The 19,335-nt window shown below is 38.6% G+C and overlaps 1 long non-coding RNA gene across 4 annotated transcripts; it reads left to right on the top strand.

Annotated features, from left to right (window-relative positions):
- The first annotated feature begins 2,229 nt into the window (after positions 1-2,229).
- On the top strand, positions 2,230-7,441 carry LOC116245957 (uncharacterized). 4 transcript variants are annotated; one of them, XR_007574964.1, is made up of 6 exons: positions 2,230-2,641; positions 2,773-2,834; positions 3,456-3,535; positions 3,617-3,782; positions 3,896-4,025; positions 6,032-7,441. It is a non-coding gene; the product is annotated as an uncharacterized LOC116245957 (long non-coding RNA). The 4 variants fall into 4 exon arrangements; XR_007574962.1 differs by lacking the exon at positions 6,032-7,441 and adding an exon at positions 5,115-5,320; XR_007574957.1 differs by lacking the exon at positions 6,032-7,441 and adding an exon at positions 4,344-5,320 and having other exon boundaries at positions 2,231-2,641.
- Positions 7,442-19,335: the final 11,894 nt, after the last annotated feature.

Raw genomic sequence — 19,335 nt, 5'->3', positions numbered from 1 at the left:
ATGTTTCTAACACAATAAGTAGTTTCTTCTGCGATTTAATAGAAATTAACTTTTCATAAAAGGCTACCTACTTTTGAGAATATAAGTAAGACATACTTATTGGCCATCGATTTCATGTCAAAAGACGCAGACCGAACATCAACTAGAATCGAATCGTGCCCATTGAAAATAAATGTAATATATTCTTTATCAAAACCTTTTCTTTTTCTTTTGCTATAAGTGGAGCATCTACCAGCACAAGTTCTAGGCTTTTTTCTTCAAAAGGTTCTGTTAGGTACCACAGTAACTAGAGTTTCAACAGAAGAAATATCCTATGATTTCTATAGCAACTTATACTCTGCTTTCTACCGATGGTAGAGCCAAGATATTTTGGCGGAGGGGCGCTCGAGTCACCAACATAGGTTTGATGTAAGTCATCTGCATCGCGATATGATTTTCCATTTTTTCAATGAAACTTTTGATATGCACCGCCTACACCAGACCCCATGTATCTCGGCCACTGCCTCATTTTCTCCTAACAAAAAAAAAAAAAACCAACATCCTGCCCGCGTAGTAGGACCAGATCATGTTCAAAAAGTGGGTAAAGATTGCCATTCTAAAAGAATGGACGCCATTCAGGATCAGATCGATTAGTCAAAGAGAAGCTTAAATATCTAGAAACTTTTTTTAAGTTTTGTTCCTACTTTTATTTCTTCTTTCACCATACATCGATATAAACTTCTTGCTATCATGGCTATGGCAGGTGAATTACGCAGGGCGGAGTCAGGGGCCAGTAGGGGCTATGGTTTCCCTCAAAATATTTTACATATAAATTTTTAAAAACTTTATTCATCTTATATAAAAAAAATTTAAAAATTATTTTTCAACCCTTGTCAAAATTTTGATTATCAATAAGAACTATGAATAAGATAATAGCTTCAGAAGGCGAAAATCCACCCACGATAATAGCTTCTTGTGAAGGTAACAAAAAAATGTACCGTAGAAAAGATTACTTTTTTCTGAACCTACTAATAGCACCACTTTTTTTGAAATGTTTAGTAAAATTCGTTTTTTGCCATGCTACCGCCTCTCATGGCCACCGTCATTACCAATCGCCGCCATTAAGACTATTATCAGTGTCGTAATTTCCTCCACCTGTGACTGCTATTGCGACACCATAAATTGTGACAGTCTTTCGTCGTTATTCGTCTAATTTGCTCTCTAGTAAATGCTTTCAAATATTCACTAAAAACTGGTAAATCAAAATCGAGGTACTGAAAATATTCGGTTAACCTCCTATATTTTTTATTGTCCTCCAGATGGATCACTTGACTTGATTATATAATGTTTCTGTAGTTGCATTGATGTGAAATTCGCGTGTCTTTTTCAAAAAGTCCAACTTTACTGTTGTGATTATCATCTTTCAGAACGTAGATTCTTACCCATTTTTTGAAATTTTATGAAGGAGCACCTAACAGAAGAAAGAATGGCAAAAACAATTCGTTTTTAAGTACTTCGTATTAATTATACAGAAGGCAGTTAAGTAACAAATCTCCAAACTTTAGTGTGTTTAGTCATCATAGTTGATGACGTGCTTGTAAAATATTCAAATTTTTATTTGATCAAAATCTGAATCGTTATACATCAAATTGTACACAGCGAATCAAGAGCACTTTTCTAGCTTTTAAAACGAAAGCACATCCTATCGTTAAATTTTCTTTGAAAATGTAGGGATTACTCCCGTTTGTGCCATCACTGATTTCCGTGATGTATTTGATACGGAACGAACCACTCCCCTCTTCCTCTCCGCACACATCGCCGCCACTTAGTGCTGCCAAATGTTGACATAGATGCGCACACTTCCAACTGCACCGCTGCACCACGTCGCACCATCTCAGAGTCGAGAAGCCACCCCTCCAACGTGCCTTTACCAAAGGTCAAACATTGCACATGGGGACCCGATCGCCAACGACACAAATGCAACCCCAAGGGAAAAAGATTAAGGGTGAACAAAGAGTCGAGCCGAGTTGAAGTTAATGATTTGGGGTGAACAATGAGTCAAACTACTCGAACTCGACTCATATGTGAGTTCTCGAGTTCGAGCTGCATCATATCTTGAACGAAATTGAACGAATCAAGCTCGAATTTGTGAGTCGACTCAAAGTTGAGTTCGAGTTCACTCAACTGAACCCGTTAAAGTTTGACTCTACGGGTTTTCGAGAACCGATTCAGCGTTCAGGCGGGAAACTCTTTTTCAGTTTTAACTTTGTTTCCTTTTTGTTCTCCCTCTCTTCGACTCTTCGACTCTCTGTCTCTCGTCGTCCGTCATCTCGAAACTTCTCCTTCTCTTCTCCTTTCCTACCTGTGCTCTCCGCTTCAGCCTTCTCCCTCTCCATCTCCTTAGAAAACCCTTCAATGCCTTCATACTTCAACTGGTTTCAGGCCGCCGCAGCTTTGATCTTTCCTTGTTGACGAGGACCGTCGGCGTTGGGTTCTGCCATTCTGGTGACCCTGGTAAAACACCGACAACTCTCTCCATCTCTCGTCGCAGTGAGCCAGTGAGTACCTCTTTGCCCATTTGTTCTCTCTATCGTATCAAAATTTTTTCCCCAAGTGAAACCCTCGTAAGTTCGTTACTCCGTGTCATCCTTCAAGGTTTCAGGTGAGCGCCGCCGCCTTCAACCGATCTCCCCTTGCATCTCCTTCTGAGAAACCACAAATTAGTTTCGCTGGTTTTGTTGGTACATGCTACAAATTTTCACTTTGAGTTCTTGTTTCTTGGTGTTTGTGTAGAGGGGGTTCGGGCAGGACTGAAGGCAGCAGCCATTGCTAGTGTGGCTAGCGCCATTCCAACGGTAAATGTCTTTTTTTTTTGTGTTTTTGAGGGTTTCTTTTCGAACATTTTCATAGACGAGCAAGAAGATTTTGTGGTGATTGTTCTTATTTTTCTCGATCTGTAGTTGACTTTCCCTTTATTGGGAGAAGTGGGTACACTGCTTTTTGTGTTATCTTCGTCAATTTTCTTCTTCGTTAGACAATAGGCCACTCTGGGATCGTGTCCACATTTTTGTTTTGTCCACATTTTCGTTTTCCTGAAATTGTGAGACGAGCTTATTGGCAGTCCAAAAAACCTGGTTGTCTTTTTTTGCTTTTTTCTGAACACAGTTTGGGTTCTTATAGACTCAATGTGGCAAGCTCGGGCTGTGCTATTTTCTACCTTCCAAATTTCTGGATGAAGTCGTCCATCTGGACATGCTATGTTATCTTATTTTTGAAGCATACTACATGATGTTTCCTCTTTTCCACTTCTCGTTTGATTGCTGAATGGAGCCTGAACTCGAATGTTGTGTTTGAAGTCTCCAGAAAATAGTTGTTGTCTGTTGAACATGCAATCATGATTTTGGCAGTCTTTAATCAAATATCATTCAAACATGGTGCCTTAGTTTACGAAGGAGTTTAGGTTGTTCGTTTTGTAGGGCCAAAAGAAGTTGCTATCTCAGAAAAGTCAGCAAAGTGAACCTGTCACTTTCACATTACATGATTGCGTTGCTTGCAGGTTGTTCTAAGTCCTTTGGTTTTTCCACATGTCATTAACTACTTGGATATTTATGTTGTTTGACTTCATTTCATCTTACAGTGGTTGTATAACATCAGTTGAGACTGTGATGCTTCAACAAACAGTGCTTGGAGAGTTTATTTCTTCTTAATAATCAAAGCAAAAGTCTGTTATAGTTTCCATGTTACCTCAATCAAGAGCATCATTAGCAAACCAAGGTTCCTGTCACAGCCAGAAACAAACCAAGGTTCTTTTTTAGTTAATTTTTCATTGCCAAGACTCTTTCAAAGATTCCAACTACGTAATCTAGGCTTTATTTGTTCATGCAACAACATTTAATTTGTACTCGGCAATGTACAGGTCTGTGCTTGGAATTTAAATTACAAGTCTGTTCACATATTTTTATATATTTCTCAAAGCGTATCCAAATATCAACTTCATTGGCCTCATATTGGGCCCTGAGAACAGTATAAGAAAGCGGCTTGAAGAGGTAAATGCAAAGTATACTGCTACGATGATGTGCTCTTGTTAATTGTTATTCATTCCAAATGTTGGTCATTTTGTGAAATATGGTTCATTCTTGTTGTTTAATGCTTGCTTAATTTCCTATTATATACTTAACTAGAGAATTTGTTTTAACTTTTTGGGTTGTTATATGATGTTAATGTGTGTGTTAGGACTGCTGCCATATTAGTATATGTTTCTTTTTTTTTCCATGTTAAGTAATCTTTAACTTTCCTTCACCTCTTAAGAACAATTTTTTAAATTTGACAATAATGTGACATAGTCCTTTTTCTATGTTATTTAGGAGCTTTGCTGTTATTGTGGCTAGAAGAATGGATGGTTCATTTTCAAGTTTTGGTTCCTTGAGAGGAGAGAAGGCTCTTAAAACATTTGTTCACATATTTTTACATACTTCTGAACAAGCTAATTATGTAGAAGTCTCATTCATTTGGAATGAATTTGATGGAACTGGCCTGCCTTCCATTTGGAGAAACTGTTCTGACACCCATTTGGAGCTAGAGCTATGAGCATATAGGAATTTTTTCCCAATAGATATCTGCTCCTTTTATTCAAATAGTAGTTGTGAAATGAATGGTGATTATTGACCTCTATGAAATATTTTGTGTTGCATTGTCAATAGGTCCTTCATCTTGCTTATTATCATTTGATTTGTTTATGATACTCCATTTCTCTTTTGATAGTCTATTTTCAGTGCAGAAGTGAATTCATTTTGCTTATCTAAAGTATCTATTGATGTTCATGTATTCGTCTATTTGTCCATATGAAATGGTTGTCATTTGACTATTTACACTTTAGAACTGTGAGAGGAATTCATTAGTCATGATTTCCTTGTTTTGTTTATAATATTGTTATTGTTGGCAGCTGCGGTGAATAAGGTCTACTACGAATAAATAGTTGATTTATATGTCTTTGTAAGTGTTGAGAGGCTGGAATGTGAATTGTCATATATGTGATTGAGAATGGTTAAGGTTCTCTTGTTTCTATAGCGCCAAGAGTTGCTAAATTCATTATTAAGTCCATAAGGCTAATTGTGCCGCCATTAGCTTTATTGCAGCTGCAGGTAAGCTCGCTTGTCATTGTACTTCAACTCTCAGCCAGGAATTCCAAACTCTCCCGCTTGTGTAGTTATTAATTGGAATTGCATCTATATTTCGTCCTCTCAATTGTGTGGTTTTGCAATGTTTGTTTGAATCTTAGCCTTTTTTCACGACTCACGAGCTATATGGTTTCCAAATCGGGATAGGTTCCTGGTTACCAAAATTTTATTTCTCTTGCAATAGATAAGTTGGTTTTTTGTTTGTGTTCCTTTGTAACGAGTTAATCTAGCCTTAATCGAGCTCGAGCTCAACAAGTAAGGATTTTTGAACTAAACAAGTTTAGCGAGCTTAATCGAGTCGAGCTCGACACGTGACTATCGAGTCGAGTTTGAGCCAGTGTAGTCGAGTTATTTTCAAGCTTGAGCCGAGCTCGGGCTCGACTTGGCTTGTGTTCAGCCCTAACCCCTAAACCCTAATTGATGATGCCTTAACTCCCGCCGTAGCAACCGCACTCCCCACAACCGCCCAATTGGCCACATAGGTGCACGCAAATGTAGCCTGCCGAGACGGCCATGATGGACCCAGCTTCGTTGCTTCCATTTCACGAGTTTATTTATGAACATGGTTCAAACAACCCAAAGATCCATAAATTCATGATATTTTTGCCTGGATTATCAAATCAAAATAAGAATTACATAGTTCTCTTTTCATTTTGAACTTAGTTTGACATAATTATTAAGCACTTCCAAAATCAAGAGAGTATCAGCATAACTGTACCTATACGATGATCACCCTTCACACATTAAGAATGTCGACAGATCATAAATTGGGAAGCCTGCACGCCGCATGTTTGATTATGTATTCTAAATAGCATACAAGTTTCCGTTTTTCTAGAATGAGTATATATACCTTACTTGAAGCAATATATTTTCAGAATTCCACAAAGCACCTCGAACAGCAATCTTATCCAAGAAACTTGAGCTCATAAAACTCGCTGGTTCGGCTCGGCTCCCAACAAATGAAGAAAAGGCATCTCATTCTCGGTTTGTTGGTTTGGCTTCATTTCTCAGCCTCACAACTATCACCACAACTGGCGGGGCTCATCACATGTGGTGCTTCGGAAACAAAGATATAAAAAGGAATGGTAAACCCTGTTTCTTTACATTTCTCAAGAACCTTTCTTCTTCTCCCTCAAAAAGATTGTAGGAAAGCTGAAAAAGGCTATTGAGAAACAGGCTTCAGCTTTCCTTTTTTTATATCTTTGTTTCCAAGCACCATCCAATCATTTGTTGTGATGACCCCACTAATGGTGGTAGTGAGACTGAAAATTGAGAAATGAAACCGAACAAACCAGCCGATATGCCTTGGCTTCACCGGTGGGCAGCCAAATTGAACCAGTGAGTTTTATGAGCTCCACCGTTCACATGGATTGATAAAGGTTTCCAGGTTTTCAGTATTTTCTGTTACAATTAAGAGTTGATGGTCGTCTAAACACAAACATGGGGAAGTGACATCCAGATTCTTTTTAAAGAAACTCTGGTTATTGTATCAAGAGAATTCTTAGAAACACGAATCACGTTTGAAGGATAATGACAAGTATGACCGAGTTTTGGACTCCCCAATTCACAGCTAAATGTGTTCCGTCCTCTCTAATAAGTATTTCGAGAAAGACATAAACTTCACTGAGATTAAGAACACCCACTTATCGCAAGCCCCCAGATTTGGACAAGGAAAAAGATAGAAGAATAACCGAATGAACAATGAAATCTCGAGACCAGGAGACTTCAAAAAATAGCACCTTAAAACGTCCTCATTTCCTTAATCAATCTTTCTTTCCTCTAACAAAAAAACGACTTGCGTGGATGGTGCTATTGTAGTGGATGGTGCTACGAAAGAAAGACTAATGAAAAAAATAAGGAAAGTCCCTTGATTTTTTTTCATTGTTCATTCAATTATTCTTTTTATCTTTTTCTCACCCCAAATCTAGGGGCTTGAGATAATTGGGTGTTCTGAACGTACCTATACTCAAATTTGTTTAAGAAATGACGGCAATTATGCTTTTTGATCAACACAAACAAATCCAAGCATGTGTTGTTTCATTAGTAAGAAAAACTGTAGATGCGGGCGTACTGCTCTAGAAGAGAGGAACTTTTCCTGGCTTTTTGAACTGAGCAAGCAGGTCGCTCAGTTCGACTTAGCTCATAACCAGTTCGTCGTCGAGTTAGTTTGGTAATCTTACTAAGTAAACCGCGGCTCATCGAGAAGGGCTTTTCGAAAAAGAAAAGTGGACAGGAAACCTCTCAGGGGAGGAAGGGCACGCGAACACAGAAAAAAGAGCAGATGAATTCACCTTTTCCGGTATTGCGAGCGTGAGAACGGAATCGGGAGATATTGACCTCCGGCGGTGCTCCGACCGGCCTAGAAGGAAGCTCTGGCTTGGATTCTTTCGTTCTTCGTGTCTAGCTTTCTTGTTTTTCCTTTCCCACGTTCCGCGCTCGACGATCGTGTAGCTACTAGGTAGGATCTCCAGAGAAAGGCAGAAGGGGAAGGGAAGGGGCAGAGAAGAAGAAGGAACGAAAATTTAGGGAAGGTAGAGGACGATACTCAGAAAAGTCCGGCCTTCCCCAAACCCCAGAGATCAAGCCATTCCCTTACCCGCCACAACATCGCACGACTCCGCCACCAACCCGAGATGAATTCTTGCGACCGCCTTCCTTCGTCCTTCGTCTTCTCGACTTTTTCCCTTTTCAGAAAAGAAAGAAAGATGCAGAGAGATGGGACAGACGGCGATGATGAAGAGGAAGAAAGCGCCCCTCCCTCCACAAAAGTATCGGCTGACTGTGGGCGCGTTAATATAAACACTGCAACTCAGAGAGTAGATTCCTGCGGTGCCACCAGGCGATCCCCGTCTCTCTCTTCCGAGGAATAAAAGCCTTTATAATGACGACACTGGCCCTGTGCTTTTCAGTTATTTACAGGCTGGTGCGACTGATTTGGATTTGATCTTTAATGCGTTTTGCTGTATTGGATTTGGATCCATTTGCAAGTGTAGTGACAGAATGCTGACATGTGTTTTTTCTTTTCGTAGTTATTTAAAATTTACCAAAGCATGTGTGGAGAAATAATGAGAAGAAATAGGAAAAATAATTTAACGAATTATTTCCAAGAGAAAAAACTGAGGGAAGTTAACAGCCGTTGACGTCAACCATGAGAAAGGTCTTCCCTGACCTTTTGTCGTTAGCCGGTCAGTTTAAATTTGGATCCAGATCCAAATCCATAGTTTATATCAAATCCAAATCAGTCATTACGAGGCTTTTATTCCTCGGAAGAGAGAGACGGGGATCGCCTGGTGGCACCGCAAGAATCTACTCTCTGAGTTGCAGTGTTTTATATTAACGCGCCCACAGTCAGCCGATACTTTTGTGGGGGGAGGGTCTCTTTCTTCCTCTTCATCATCGTCCTCTGTCCCAGCTCTCTGCATCTTTCTTTCTGAAAAGGGAAAAAGTCGAGAAGACGAAGGACGAAGAAAGGCGGTAGATGCTCCACTAAATATGAGCATATTGGTATACTCTTTATTGACCATGAAATTCACATGGTGAGGAAGATTGTGACTGATCATTATGTATTTCATGCCGTAAGCCTCTGCCAAAATGGCTCTCATGACCTGCAAATCTTCTGTCGCCCCATGTTGATGACAGATTTTTCGTGTCCATATGGTTTTGAATACATGTTTTGCTTGGAATATCCCTAATTTGTCGCGTCTAACTTCAGACATGATAAGAAAATGCTATTCATGGCACATCATGATGTACATGGGATGCTTCGTGCGCATTTCCTCCATTGGCACATTTCTGCAGACTGTTCCTGCGGTTTCTGCAGAAAGCTTTCCTCAAGTTTGTTGGTTTCCATGCAGGGATAAAGTCCAAACACTGAATAATGTCATGAAATTTACTACCATTTTGTTTGCCTTTACAACAAAACATGCTCTTTTTGTTCTTTCTGTTTGAATTTAGGATGTACAATGATTTTTTTAGCGAAAGACAATCTAGAGGGTTTTAGAGCTTTGTTTGGACTTCATTGGTCCAGAAATAATGACTTAAAATTTTGCAATTATTTATTTAATTAAGCATCATGCTAGCGCTGTCTTCGAAGCAAATTTTACCAATTGTCTTTCGCTAAGAACTCTCTAGATTTCTTAATGCGGTTTGAAACCATGTTTTTCATTATTATTTCAACTAAGGTTTATTTGCCGGGATTGTCCCTACCATATTAGCAGATTTCGAATACGTGTTTTAGTTTTGTGTATTTTCAAATAAAACCCTCTTCTTCTTCTTGGAGATTACAAATTCATCCCCAGTGCTAAGAACTGTTGCTAGCTCCTTTTGGTCAGGGCTCTCCAATTCTCTGAAAAATGAAATGGGAAAACCTGAGACTGATAATTAAACATATCGAAATTGTAGGAGCTGGAGTATATTTTATGTGAGCTGGAGTATGTTTTCCATTTTAGAAATTGTAGGAGCGTTTGGTAATTAAACATATCGAAGCTTTTTTTTTTACCCAGAAATCAAGCACATGAAAAATCATTGTACATCCTAAATTCAAACAGAGAACAAAAAGAGCATGTTTTGTTGTAAAGGCAAACAAAATGGTAGTAAATTTCATGAAATTATTCAGTGTTTGGACTTTATCCCTGCATGGAAACCAACAAACTTGAGGAAAGCTTTCTGCAGAAACCGCAGGAACAGTCTGCAGAAATGTGCCAATGGAGGAAATGCGCACGAAGCATCCCATGTACATCATGATGTGCCATGAATAGCATTTTCTTATCATGTCTGAAGTTAGACGCGACAAATTAGGGATATTCCAAGCAAAACATGTATTCCAAACCATATGCACACGAAAAATCTGTCATCAACATGGGGCGAAAGATGATTTGCAGGTCATGAGAGCCATTTTGGCAGAGGGTTATGGCATGAAATACATAATGATCAGTCACAATCTTCCTCACCGTGTGAATTTCATGGTCAATAAAGAGTATACCAATATGCTCATATTTAAGATTTGCAGGTAATGACTGTTTACTTTCACATGTTCTCATGGTCTAAAAAGCCTAGAAGTTGTGCTGGTAGATGCTTCACTAAAACCTTTGAAAAATGTCTCAAGTGAAATCAAGTGTAGGTTGCGTGGATCAGCATGAGAGGCAACATTCTCTATCAATCTTCTCACGCAAAATTCGAAATGCCATAAAGTTTTGCACCCACCTATCCATCAATTTGGGATAAGAAGGTCAATCAAGAAAGAATAAATCTCTCTCACTCTGTACGTATGTGTGTGTGTGTTTGTGCATGAGTGTGTGATATGTTTGTTATTGTCACCTTGAAAGTAGGGATTCAAAAGAGTGGATTCTGATGAAACCGGATGTACCCTTAAAGATCTGATTTAACGGAAGTTCATTATATTCAGATTTGAATATGAAAGAAGTCCATTCTATATTTTAGTCATGCTTTTAAATTTACAATTTGAATCTGAATCAGACTTTTATGTTCACATCTGAATCTGACTTTTAAGTATACAACCGAATCCAACGATACGTTGAGAACCATCTTTCAATATTTATGGGCATTAGATTTATATAGAATATTTATCTGAAACTAAATCTGGATCTTAATCCGATTGGAAATTTATTGAAAACCAAATCCAGAACCAATAGATGTCCTTTTAAATGTAAAATTATTTTTCCATATCCGACTTTTTTTAAGTAGTTTGGCTGGATATTCTATCCGACTCAGATCCATTGACTCCCCAACTCAAAAGTAACTTCCCTAGAAGGGCCACCAGAGTTTTCTTCAACTTACACTTTAAGTTATGTTTAACTTGACAACATTTATTTCTTTTTCTTTTTGTGCGTTTGAGAGAGAGAAAGAGATCTAAACAATCACACAAATATGTTTTGCATTGCTTAATTTAATATCGTAATATAATCATACAATTGATCTGGTAGATAAAATATGTTCGCTTAAACCCTTCTCATGCTCAAGTCATGTAATTGTTTTCAGCAACAAAAGACTTCATGGCCAAAAAACTCCTTTTCTCTGGGTAAAATCTGTTCATAGTTCAAACAAAAACAAAAAAATGAGACATGTTGACACTTTGTCCTAGACAAACCATCTTAGGCAGATTCTCACTTGCACTCCAACCAAGCGTATCAAACATCCCCTAGAGAGATAAAGTCCTGTATAGCCCAAGAAAGGAACACCTCCACCCTTCGGTGGACATCCAATCACATCTCGCTATTCTGGAACATTCTCATTCTTTCTCTGACTTTCCTGCTTCTGTTTGCTGCTGAGACTCAAAGATCCTCAAGCAACCAATCAGAGCAGCATTAAGTGTCCCCAACTACGTAGAACCGAATGGCACCTTTCATAACTTCAGACAATGTTCGCAGCTGGTCTCCCCACAAGGGAATTAACAACAGAAAGAAAGAAGGAAATGCACCGAATCGTGCACAAAATCAAAGGTAGATTTTGAGAAGCATACGGAAATCCTCTCAACTTTTTACAGAAAACGCAGTAAAAGCAGGACAACCTTTCTGGTTCAGCATCACACTTTTCCCGACTTCACTTGGTTGGTCTCCCACGACATCGCAGAATCGCAGGGAATATGCTCTCTCCTAACTGGTAGTGCAGAGATCATGCATCTGGAGTTGAATTGGTGAAAACGATTTATGAGTGTCGAGAAGAATAAGAGCATACTTGGGGAGTTAGACCGCCTCCCAGCCAGCATCCGTGAGATCATTTTAGTAGCGAATTTCTTTACTAGAATCATAGTGGAGAGATCTGTGCTCCCCACTCTGAGAAGAATATCTGCTGATATTTTTAGTATATTCTCTCACTTAAAAAGTTGAACTGATGTTGGTATAAGCTTCCTCAGGAGCATTTGATGACACAATGCTGATTAGGAGCTCGTACTGATAGCAATTCGTAAGCAAAGGGAATTCAGCAGTCTTTATCTTGGTCTTGGCATGGTGTTGTCCCAAGTGTTGGATGTCCCGACTTTGTTTTCAGTCTCATAATTGCTATGATATGTAAAAGGTTGCAGTCTCATAATTGCTATGATATGTAAAAGGTTGCATGTTCTTTATTAAATAGGTTAATTATCTGGAACGGCATAGTATAGGTGGACGAGCCAGTAGAAGTTCAGTTGTACCACTCTTCTGGCTACAAATAAAGGATATGTGACACTTTAATTGAAAGGCGTACCACTCACCACCAATGTTCCAAAGTAGCGTTGCATCTTGGAGGCACGAAGAAAAGGTGAAGAGGCTTGGGTCTCTTAAGAGTATCTTACCTATTAAATATGTTGATTTCCAAAGAAACCTAACAAAAGCAATGTTAAAGAGATGTAATATATGTAGTCACTTCTCTCACTTTTATCTTGGCCCGTTCATGTGCCTTATGGCTCAACCGTTTAAATAGTACTTTCACCAACCTAATTATGCGGATGGATGAAAATTAAGGTTAGAATTTGTAAGATTAGAGAGAACATAAAAATCAGATACGTAAGTTAGATTTTACAGCATTTTAAAAATTAACTGCCTCATAGGGCATGTCTTTCTGATTTGCAAGGCATTTTATTCATGTATTTTGCGTCCATCTACATGGTTATATTTTAAAAAAAGAACAACTTAGAAGGCTGGGAGGCAAACATAGAAGGCATATTTGGGAAGGCATGGCCTAACGACCGCACCTGATATGTTTGCTTCTTTAAGAGAATAATTTACAAAGTGGAGATCAGGTTCATTGGTGTGCTTCTATTTAACAAGGCGAAATGCACCAAAGGCACCAGGGAATGAATACTCTTTTCCCTTTTGCCAATCACACTTATCACCATGAACCTTCATTAGGTGAGAATCTCAAATTATTCAGTGCATTTCATCGATCAAGACGATGGAACTTACGTATAACAAGAGGGGTAAATGGTCGAAATTTGTTTTCGTGGTAGAATGGCTCTTAGAAACAACTATGGTTGCGAATTTGTTGTTCGAAGTTTGGAAGGATCGACAAACGCTTGAAACTCTGGATGACAGATTTTAGAGAAGTAACAGATATGGTTTACTGCTCTAAGAGAAGTTTCCTGTTGCAAAGAGTTGAAAGTAAAACACAAATTTTGTTGCAGTCTTGGTAAACAGTAATATGAAACTAGGTAATATTCATGCAACGAAGGTCGAGTCAATTAAATTTCGTGAAAATTCCAAGATATTCGTCAGTAATTAAATAATCAAAACATCATACAATATATTAACAGCCTTTTTCAAATCCAAACTCTTCTCCCCAGTAAAATGATACAATATATTAATGGCTTTTTTCAAATCCAAGCTCTTTCCCCAGGGCCATGGCCGCCTGTGCGCTGTCTTTAGTTGCAGGATGGGCACCTTTTCTGCATAGTTCAGACGATAGACCAAGGCTAGAAATATGTAGAAAGCTCATCTCCAATGGAGATCAGGACACCTTTTCTGAGATTGATTTACTTAATTTCACTGCTGGTGTCGATGAATTCGGGCTTTGCTAACTGCAATTTCACGAATGAGTACATATAGATGAAGCAATATATTTTCAGAATTACACAAAGCACCTCGAACCCCAATCTTATCCAAGAAACTCGAGATCATAAAACTCGCTGGTTCAGCTCGGCTCCCAACAGATGAAGAAAAGGCATCTCGGCTTGTTGGTTTGGCTTCATTTCTCAGCCTCACAACTATCACCACAACTGGTGGGGCTCATCACACCAGGTGGTGCTTCGAAAACAAAGATATAGAAAGGAATGGTAAACCCTGTTTCTTTACATTTCTCAAGAACCTTTCTTCTTCTCCCTCAAAAAGATTGTAGGAAAGCTGAAAAAAGATCCTAAGAAACAGGCTTCAGCTTTCCTTTTTATATATTTGTTTCCAAGCACCATCCAATCATTTGTTGTGGTGACCCCACTAATGGTGGTAGTGAGACTGAAAATTGAGAAACGAACCAGCCGATATGCCTTGGCTTCACCGGTGGGCGGCCGAGTTGAACTAGCGAGTTTTATGAGCTCCACCGTTCACATGGATTGATAAAGATTTCCAGGTTTTCTTTATTTTCTGTAACAATTAAGAGTTGATGTCCGTCTTAACACAAACATGGGGAAGTGCTAAGAAACTCTGGTTATTGTATCAAGAGAATTCTTAGAAACACGAATCACGTTTGACAAGTATGACCGAGTTTTGGACTCCCCAATCCGCAGCTAAATGTGTTTCGTCGGGTCTAAAAAGAATTTCGAGAAAGACATCTAAACTAGAATTTCGAGAAAGACATCTAAACTTTACTGAGATCAAGAACACCCAATTATCGCAAGCCCCCAGATTTGGAAAAAGAAAAAGATAGGAAGAATAATTGAATGAACAATGAAATCTTTGAGACCACGGGACTACAAAAAATAGCACCCTGAACCGTCCTCATTTCCTTCCATCAATCTTTCTTTCCTCCAACAAAAAAACAACTTGTGTGGAGGGTGCTCTTCTATTGAACGAAAGAAAGACTAACGAAAGAAACAAGGACGGTTCGGGGTACTATTTTTCGAAGTCCCTTGAAATATTTTATTCTTCATTCAATTATTCTTCCTATCTTTTTCTACCCCGAATCTGGGGGCTTGCGATAATTGGGTGTTCTTGCGTTGAGAGAGAGAACGTACCTATACTCAGATTTGTTTAAGAAATGATGGTGATTGTGCTTTTTTATCAACATAAACAAATCCAAGCATGTGTGTGCGGGCGTAAGGCTCTAGAAGAGAGGAACCTTTCCTGGCTATTTGACTTAGCTCATAACAAGTTCGTCGTCGAGTTAGTTCACTGAAACGAGTGAACCATGACCACAACCGACTTCAGCTTCACTCCGGACGACCAGGCCGAGATTCCGTTTGGATGGCACCAAAACCGAGTGGAGAACCTGATTTTGGCATCAAAACGAGTGTTAAAAAGCTAACTCAGATACCAAAATCACGTTTCTACTACTTTAATCTTAGGGTCGTCTACGTGAGCCACGTGTCGAACTCGAGCCGACTCTTGACCGAGCACCACCCGTTCGGCTCTTATGCTCATTATTTCTTCAAACATGACTTGAGAAATTGTAAATAACTTTTAAAAGAAAAGAATATGTTCCACCGCCAATAGCTAGCTGAAGGAGCGTATTCCCTTATGCTACAATCTTTAACAAAACATATCACACGCTCATGCACAAACACACACACACATACGTACAGAGTGAGAGAGATTTAACACATAATGTGTTTTATCTTTATCTGTTTAGTAAAAGAGGGCATCAGATATTTTTCATGCTCAATTTTATGCATGTGCTGCCTTCTTGTGTGGCGTGTTATAATCACATCAAACTGTTCAATTTTTGGAAGGTGCTATCTACAGTATTGATGAGATGAATAGTATTAATCTTGATATTATTATGAAACAAGTAAACCCGTTCTTGTCCCCTCTCTTCTCTCTCTCTCTCCCCGCATTTAAAGCAAAAATTATTCTTTTTTAGAGACGTTTGGATTATATCATGATACATTAAAACCAATATTTACAAGTAAAAACTGGTTTGGTCTTTAACACCACATTTTCGTAGTGTTTGAATGTCACCAAAACTAGATTTGAATGAAACTTTACATTTGGGCCTTTCCATCAAAACCATGTTTTCATAGTGTTTAGGTACTACCAAAACTGGATTTCGAAAAATCCAATTTTGACAAAAATTGATTTTGTAGAAAAGAGGGGAAACACCTGACCCCCTTCCCCAACACAATTTTTTTCTATAGAAAATTATGTGTTGAATGTGTTGTCTAAAGAAATAAAGCAAGTGATTTTGCAATTTATTTGATAATTTGGATTTGCACAATGGCTTTGTCTCCACTAACTTTGCTTAAAACTAAATAATAGGGTGGGGACGTTGCGCTCATCCAACTTAACCTATCTGATGAACACTCAACACAGCCTTTAGACAGAAGAGGGTCAGGAAGCCTTCAGCTTATACACCAGCCACACAAGAAGCCAGCACATGCATAAAATTGAGCATGAAAAATATCTGATGCCCTTTTACTAAACAGATAAAGATAAACACATTAGTATAAATCTCTCTCATTCTGTACGTGTGTGTGTGTTTGTGCAAGAGTGTGTGATATGTTTGTTATTGTCACCTTGAAAGTAGGGATTCAAAAGAATGGATTCTCATGGAACCGGATGTGCCTTTAAATATCTGATTTAACGGAAGTTCATTATATTCAGATTTGAATATGAAAGAAGTCCATTCTATATTTGAGTCATGCTTTTAAATTTACAATTTGAATCTGAATCAGACTTCTATGTTCACATCTGAATCTGACTTTTAAGTATACAACCGAATCCAACGATACGTTGAGAGCCATCTTTCAATATTTATGGATATTAGATTTACATAGAATATTTATCTGAAACTAAATCTGGATCTTAATCCGCATGGAAATTTATTGAAAACCAAATCCAGAACCAATAGATGTCCTTTTAAATGTAAAATTATTTTTCCATATCCGACTTTTTTTTAGTAGTTTGGCTGGGTATTCTATCCTACTCAGATCCATTGACTCCCCTACTCAAAAGTAACTTCCCTAGAAGGGCCACCACAGTTTTCTTCAACTTACACTTTAACTTATGTTTAACGTGACAACATTTATTTCTTTTTCTTTTTGTGCGTTTGAGAGAGAGAAAGAGATCTAAACAATCACACAAATATGTTTTGCATTGCTTAATTTAATATCGTAATATAATCATACAATTGATCTGGTAGATAAAATATGTTCGCTTAAACCGTTCTCATGCTCAAGTCATGTAATTGTTTTCAGCAACAAAAGATTTCATGGCCAAAAAACTCCTTTTCTCTGCGTAAAATCTGTTCATAGTTCAAACAGAAACAGAAAAGTGAGACATGTTGACACTTTGTCCTAGACAAACCATCTTAGGCAGATTCTCACTTGCACTCCAACCAAGCGTATCAAACATCCCCTAGAGAGATAAAGTCCTGTATAGCCCAAGAAAGGAACACCTCCACCCTTCGGTGGACATCCAATCACATCTCGCTATTCTGGAACATTCTCATTCTTTCTCTGACTTTCCTGCTTCTGTTTGCTGCTGAGACTCAAAGATCCTCAAGCAACCAATCAGAGCAGCATTAAGTGTCCCCAACTACGTAGAACCCAATGGCACCTTTCATAACTTCAGACAATGTTCGCAGCTGGTCTCCCCACAAGGGAATTAACAACAGAAAGAAAGAAGGAAATGCACCGAATCGTGCACAAAATCAAAGGTAGATTTTGAGAAGCATACGGAAATCCTCTCAACTTTTTACAGAAAACGCAGTAAAAGCAGGACAACCTTTCTGGTTCAGCATCACACTTTTCCCGACTTCACTTGGTTGGTCTCCCACGACATCGCAGAATCGCAGGGAATATGCTCTCTCCTAACTGGTAGTGCAGAGATCATGCATCTGGAGTTGAATTGGTGAAAACGATTTATGAGTGTCGAGAAGAATAAGAGCATACTTGGGGAGTTAGACCGCCTCCCAGCCAGCATCCGTGAGATCATTTTAGTAGCGAATTTCTTTTCTAGAATCATAGTGGAGAGATCTGTGCTCGCCACTCTGAGAAGAATATCTGCTGATATTTTTAGTATATTCTCTCACTTAAAAAGTTGCACTGATGTTGGTATAAGCTTCTTCAGCAGCATTTGATGACACAATGCTGATTAGGAGCTCGTACTGATAGCAATTCATAAGCAAAGGGAATTCACCAGTCTTTATCCTGGGCTTGGCATGGTGTTGTCCCAGGTCTTGGATGTCCCCACTTCGTTTTCAGCCTGATAAGTGCTATGATATGTTAAAAACAGCCAAAAGGTTGCATGTTCCCTATTAAATAGGTTAATTATCTGGAACGGCATAGTATAGGTGGACGAGCCAATAGAAGTTCAGTTGTACCACTCTTCTGGCTACAAATAAACGATATGTGACACTCTTTACCACTCACCACCAATGTTCCAAAGAAGCTTTGGATCTTGGAGGCACGAAGGAAAGGTGAAGAGGCTTCGGTCTCTTGCAGGTATCTCCCCTACTAAATACTTTGATTTTTATGAGTAAATATAAGCACATCTAAACAAGCCTAACAAAAGGAATGTTAAGAGATGTAATATATGTGGTCACTTCTCTCACTTTTATCTTGGCCCTCTCGTGTGCCTTATGGCGCAACCGTTTAAGTAGTGATTTCACCAACCTAATTATACGGATGGATGAAAATTAATGTTAGAATTTGTAAGATCAGAAAGAACATAAAAATCAGATAAGTTAGATTTTACAGCATTTTAAAAATTAACTGCCTCGCAGGGTTTGTCTAGACATCCGATTTGCATGGCTTTTTATTCTTGTATTTTGCATCCATCTACATGGTTATATTTTAAAAAATGAACAACTTAGAAGGATGGGAGGCAAACATAGAAGGTATATTTGGGAAGGCATGGCCTAACGACCGCACCTGATATGTTTGCTCCTTTAAGAGAATAATTTACAAAGTGGAGATCAGGTTCACTGCTGTGCTTCTATTTAACAAGGCGAAATGCACCAAATGCACAAGGGAATGAATACTCTTTTCCCTTTTGCCAATCACACTTATCACTATGTACCTTCATTAGGTGAGAATCTCAAATTATTCAGTGCATTTCATCGATCAAGATGATGGAACTTACTTATAACAAGAGGGGTAAAAGGTTGAAATTTTTTTCGTGGTAGAATGGCTCTTAGAAACAACTATGGTTGCCAATTTAATGTTCAAAGTTTGGAAGCATCGACAAACGCTTGAAACTATGGATGACAGATTTTAGGGAATTAACAGATATGGTTTAGTGCTCTAAGAGAAGTTTCCTGTTGCAAAGAATTGAAAGTAAAACACAAATTTTGTTGCAGTCTTGGTAAACAGTAATATGAAACTAGGTAATATTCATGCAACGAAGGTCGAGTCAATTAAATTTCGTGAAAATTCCAAGATATTCGTCAGTAATTAAACATCATACAATATATTAACAGCCTTTTTCAAATCCAAACTCTTCTCCCCAGCAAAATGATACAATATATTATTGGCCTTTTTCAAATCCAAGCTCTTTCCCCAGGGCCATGGCCTCCTGTGCGCTGTCTTTAGTTGCAG

The sequence above is a fragment of the Nymphaea colorata genome, chromosome 1 (assembly GCF_008831285.2).
Source record: "Nymphaea colorata isolate Beijing-Zhang1983 chromosome 1, ASM883128v2, whole genome shotgun sequence".
In the NCBI taxonomy this organism is placed as follows: Eukaryota; Viridiplantae; Streptophyta; class Magnoliopsida; order Nymphaeales; family Nymphaeaceae; genus Nymphaea; species Nymphaea colorata.
This window is presented reverse-complemented; position numbering and strand designations above follow the sequence as displayed.